Source organism: Delphinapterus leucas, chromosome 17, assembly GCF_059928025.1.
Source record: "Delphinapterus leucas isolate spDelLeu-1000000601 "Yukka" chromosome 17, BTC_Dleu_Yukka2, whole genome shotgun sequence".
Taxonomy (NCBI): domain Eukaryota; kingdom Metazoa; phylum Chordata; class Mammalia; order Artiodactyla; family Monodontidae; genus Delphinapterus; species Delphinapterus leucas.
Genome location: NC_143145.1, coordinates 71729612 through 71735611, shown reverse-complemented (window position 1 = coordinate 71735611; position 6000 = coordinate 71729612). Strand labels below are relative to the sequence as shown.

The following is a 6000-nucleotide window of genomic DNA, read 5'->3' as shown; positions in this document are numbered from 1 at the left end:
ATGTGGAGGGGTTAAAGGTAAACTCTTCTAGCAGAAATGAAAGCATGGAGAGGGTCTCGTGGCTCGGATCCCAAGGAAGCCAGGCTGATGGGTGCTCTCCAGCAGCACTTGCCAACCTGAGCTATGGACTTGAGCCCTGGTACTGATTACCATCATTATCTACTAAACCGTTACTGAAATAAGCAGCCCCCGCTTAAGTTACTTTAATTACATTTATATAACTATAAATCCACAATAATATAATTACACTTACATCATTGAAAATCCAAAACAGATTGCTAATTAAATATAAACAAAACCATAAACCAATAATATTCTGTTGGTTGGAATCAAATTAATTGGTTAAAATTAGTAATATTGGTTTTATTTGCCAAATGATGCTGTTTTGCTGAAACTAAAGAATAAATTTGTTTTAACCAGTGTTCATTAATGAAATTGTAAAAGAAAAAGAGAGAAATATTTTAATTAAAATTTTCCATTGCACATTTCGTACTCTATTTATAGTGAATTATTACAAGTTGGCACATATAAAGGCAGAAAGGATCCAGGCAATCCATCTGCTGGTGTCGAGATTGTGGAACTAAAAACCGTGGTGGTTCAGTCATCCTATCTCCTTACTCTCTCTTGGCAAATAAAACTTCATTCAGCACAGCAGGAGTATTTGACTCTCACAGGCGTACACTTATCAAGCACGTATAAATACCTGCCTCTGTTCTTTCTTTAATAGCCTATAGCTCTAAATTATTACACTATTCTCCTGCACATTATAATTTTAATGATGACAAAGCAAAGTCTCCATTTATAAAATGGATGAAAACCCTGGTCTCATTCCATGAAAATGTCTTTTGATTGCAAACTACTACTGCAAGGGAAGTTGTATCTTTATTACTGGCTTAAAAAAAAATCCAGTGCCAGTAATAATGATCGCCAGTGTTTCTTGGCCACTTATTCTTCTAAATTTCTTACGTGGATGTTTGCATGTAATCCTCACGTCAACCCTATGGAACAGATAACGATTTTTAATCCTCATTTTTCAGAGGAGGATACTGAGGCATAGAGAAATGAAGTAATTCGGTCAAGGTCAAAATAGCCAATGGATTCTGTAGCCTGGAATTCCTGCTGCTCCCAGTGGGAGATTGCGAATAACAGAGAAAGGACGCAGTTGTTTGACGATAGGCTATAATCCAGCATGACCACAGCCAGATACTTGTAGCCTCACATTCAAATGTAAAATTTTACTTTGGAAGATCACAGGGTGCCGTGCATAATTATAAATGTAAACATTTATATGTCTTCCTGGAACATACATAAAAAGTGGAGATCTGCGTGATGCTTATAATAACTTATAATGTTATCAGAGAATAGAAAAGTGCTTCTAGAACTCACCAACTTCCAGGATGAGAAGCACAGGGGCATGGTCAAAAGCTGACTGGGTTGGGTGTGTCAGATGACAGGGGGTGGCGGAAATGGGCGGAAGAGTTGATCTGCCGGGAACAGAAAGAGACGTGATAAGGATAAGGGTGGCATGGGAGGAAGAGTCCTGCAGCAGGAGGCCAGCTGCAGGGAGGTCCTACCACAACAGTCTCCCTAAGAGTGAAGCTTCCAGAACAGAGCAGAGGACCTGGGACTGTCCACATTTAACCTGAATCACCAGGGCCAGTTCAGAACAAGAAGAGATTCCAGGTCTGTTGTATTGAAATAATCTACACCCATTACCTCTGAGAATATTCACTAGTGAAGAGGTAAGAGGGCTCCACATGAAGTGTCTTAGTATTATACAGGCAAGAGAAATATTTTTTAAATGTAAAGGAAATTTGGGGTTGTGAAATAGTGTGTGTTGTTTTCCTATTCTTCTAGCTTATGTCTTATAGCTTGTATATCCTTATAAGATATAGCTACTATATATCTTTCCTCCTCTAATTTATATATCATATCTGCATTTATATATAGCATGCATATGTTAAATGTGCTCTTCATGTCAGCAAGATTGCTTCATCAAATACTTAATGCATTAAAATGGGTGTTTCCTCGTATTCAAAGTATCGAAGTTGATTTTAGTCACTTACATATTTCAACTGTCATAAATGCAGAATAGAAACAAATTTAACCACTTGAAAATGCTTACTTTGCTACTCATCAAATAGTAGCTTGCAGTCACTTTAGAAGATTTCATGATTCTGCATGTTTTCCTTTAAAATAGGTCTTAGAACCTGAAATTAGACGTCATTCAACTTTTAAACTTGGAACATTTTGTAAACCTTTAAAAAGAAAGACTTCTTTATTGGCTTTACAAAATCCAGTTAGAGAATAATATGAAATGAATCTAATGGAAAGTCTCTCCCTTGATGAAGAGAAAGTCAAATGGAAACTTCTATAAAAGGATTGAATGACCCACAGTACTTCAAAGTCTCTTGGAGTGATTTTAAGAATCACCTTCAGTCTGGGGACTTCCCTGGCAGTGCAGGGGGTGCAGGTTCAATCCCTGGTCAGGGAGCTAAGATCCCACATGCTTCACGGCCAAAAAACCAAAACATAAAACAGAAGCAATATTGTAACAAATTCAGTAAAGACTTTAAAAATGGTCCACATAAAAAAAAAATTTTTTAAAGAACAAACTTAAAAAAAATGAGAAACTCAGTCTGGATGAAATTTGAAGAATGCTATTCCTAATGATGTCCTCCTTTGAAGATGTGAAAGGGCAACATCTGAAAGATAAATCACTGATGAAATGCAACTGATGGCATTTTTGCTTTCTTCCATCATAGGTGCTGACGGCCAGCCACCATCATCTGAGGAAGGTGAATTTGGCAAATGACATGCAGGTTCTCCAAGACAGAATAATTGCAGAAAATCTTCAAAGGTACTCATATCAAATATTGGTCTCGATTAATTAAACCAAGGCACTAATTAAACCCGGGTACTCCATGTCACTTGAAGAGGGGAATGTGTCACAGGTGGGGAATTATCAGAAACGCAGGAGTCAATAGTCCCGCCCCTTCCTGTAAGCATTCTCCTCCTTCTTGGCTAAGAGAGCTGAAAGGCAGAGCCATTTCTTGAAATTCGTCTCCAGGAATGGCAAAAGAAGCATCTGAAGAATCATGTAACTTTATTAACATGTCATGAGATACTCAGGAAGCTCAGGGGAATTAGAGGGGTTGTTAACGGTAGGCCAGCTATGCACAGTCATCCAAAGTTTCAGGCATGAAAACTACAGATGTCACCTGTCTTGTTCACAGCTTGACCTCACAGTTTCTTGCCTTGGCCACATACACTGGTGCCAAGAGTGTCGTGGGACCCAGGGCAGGCCACGGAGACCCATCTCAGCAACACAACCTTGGCTGCAAAAACATCCCTAGGGGTGTTGGTTCATACGGGTTTATACCCCACACCATGAGTCTTTGCTCAGATGTCAACTTTGAAAGTTGTTTCCACCCTCATTGAAAACTAACACCATGGAAACTGTTGAGTTCCTCTTGGTTTTTGCAGCCCTTCAGAATCGTTGCCCTTTGCTGGATTTTCATTGTAAGTCTTGTGTTAGCCCAGGCTGACTTGGAATAAATCCTTTAATCACCAGAAAGCTCATGAACCTCACACAAACAGAACAAAACAAAACAAAATCTTCAAGTCTGACCCGAATTTCAGGTTTGTCTCTTGAGGGTTGATTTCTCCAGCTTCTCTTTCTAATACTTATGGGATTAAACATTTTGTCCTCATACTACAAATGGCAAGTGAAGAAGGGAAACGGCTGGGAGCTTGGGGTTCATTCCTTGACATAAAATCATGAACACAGGCAGATTTTCTCTAATTCTCAGAGCTTTGTTGGCAGTTGGTCTGGGATCTCACCAGTAAGGTCTTGGATGCTGGTTATTCCCAAGCTAAATCAACAGTAAGAGAAGACAAGTTGAAGTTTAGGTCTCCTTACTTCGAAACTCCAAACGGGAGAGGAAAATATTCCAAAACAAACTGAAAAAGATATCTGCTTAGGAAGAAGTTCAATCAACAGTAGAACTGTGACTTCTTAAGACTGCTTCACCGTCTTGAGTCAGTTTGCCAAACCTTTTCCTTGTGAACCGTTAGTCCAGTGCATCAAGTTTTCTGTAAGAAAGAAACAGGTTGTCCTTGGGTATCATGTCATTCAAAATTAACTATAGAAGAGGCTGGAAACTCTATATCTTCCCAAGAGGTCACTGAAGACTTGATTTCTCAAAGCATCTGTCTTAGTTTCTCTTGTGCTACGAAGAGGCCACTTTTCTGGGATGCCATGTTGTTTATTATCTGGTTACTAATCTTTCATGTCACACTTTTCTACCTCTAATGAGTCATTTCACCACTTTAAGTATCAATATTATATCCTTTCAATTCTCAGCCTATCCTTATTACGAGAAAATAGAAATGCATTTACTCTAATACTGGATGAAATCAGAATCACTTGCTCAAATTTAACACACATGACACTTATTTCCTAAAAATCTGCGGAACCGGGCTTCCCTGGTGGCGCAGTGGTTGAGAGTCCGTCTGCCGATGCAGGGGACACAGGTTCGTGCCCCGGTCCGGGAAGATCCCACATGCCGCGGAGTGGCTGGACCCGTGAGCCATGGCCACTGAGCCTGCGCGTCCGGAGCCTGTGCTCTGCAACGGGAGAGGCCACAACAGTGAGAGGCCCGCGTACCGCAAAAAAAAAAAAAAAAAAATCTGCGGAACCCCTGTTAGAGCTGGCTCCGGTCTGCTTTTTTTGTCTTTGGACTGGAAAATTCAAATTCAGTGTCTGACCAGCTGCCAGTTTCAGAGATCTCTGCCCTTCCCCATCCATCATTTGAGCTAGACTAGATAGCTGGCTGAGCCCCTTCCCACCACTACACGTGTATTCACATAGCCACAGTCCTCCCAGCTGGCAAATTTTGTAGAAAGAAACGGGTCCTTTCTGTGTGTGCTCAGACAGGCAGGTTTAGAAAATAGGACCATTTTAATGAGTCTTAGGGTTTCAAAATGCTGCCCTGTGCATTTTTGATTGCCTCTCTGCTTGTGTCATTGGGGTATAAAGTCCTTTCACTTAATATTTTTCCAGCTTTAAGAACTGCTTACCTGCAGTTCAGTGAACTTGGCATCACCTCCAAAATACATAATGCAAGAAACAGAACCAGGAGATGTTATACGCAAATCTCAGAAGCTGCCCAAGCGTCTCCTGGCTGTTCGATTGCTGGAAGATTCTCTGTTGTTCCAAGGAGAGATAGGTTGTATTCACGTATAATGACACCAAAAGGACAATTAAACTTCACAGCTTGGGGGAGATTTTGAGAGCTCTTGTCAAAAATGTTCACACCTGTGGAACAGACCGTTATGTTTTGTGGAGCTTGGTTTTCAGCTTGAAATACACCTGCCAAAATCTGAATGGCCGCTATTGTACCTTCGGGACTCAAAAACCGCACTGTCAGACAAGGTTTGGTGCACACAGATGGGATAACTTAGAACAGTGACTATGTTGTTTGTAAGGCAATTAAGACCTTTCCTAGCCCTGCTGATGCTTTTTGGAGATGGAAAATGTTATAAGCATGCCTTAACTCTGCCTCCCTGGGACTTTATTTATTTATATTACTTTAATTATTTAAGTTATACTCAATACCTTAATTTGAATTTAAATATTTTTTAAAAATTGTCCATAGACTGTAATAGTAAGCAACATCTTTTCAAAGAATCAATTTCAGATGTGAACCCTAAAACCCACTAACATTATCCTCGTCTTGGTATCCAAGGACATGTAAAACTTGGTGCAGGGTATAGAGAGCTGAATTGGGGCGTGCTAAGAAGCAGACTCTTGTGACCACTCTTAACATTTCTCATCAAAGAAGGCAATTTATTACACAGAATCCCAATGTCTGTTAAAATCATGTATTTGTTGTAAAAACAATATAATCGCTACCTAATAGGAACTTCTTTTAAGGTTAAAAAAACACACACCCTTAACCCAAGCCCATAAATCTTTTCTATATGAAAATTTGCTAG

At 39.9% G+C, this 6000-nt stretch overlaps 1 protein-coding gene across 1 annotated transcript in view; it reads left to right on the top strand.

Annotated features, from left to right (window-relative positions):
• Positions 1 to 2769: 2769 nt before the first annotated feature.
• Positions 2770 to 6000, top strand: part of LOC111185593 (extracellular sulfatase Sulf-1) — a 115432-nt gene continuing 112201 nt past the window's right edge. Inside the window, exon 1 of the mRNA XM_089899051.1 lies at positions 2770 to 2860. The gene's annotated coding sequence lies outside the window, so the exon portion shown is untranslated. The remainder of the gene's footprint in view (positions 2861 to 6000) is intronic.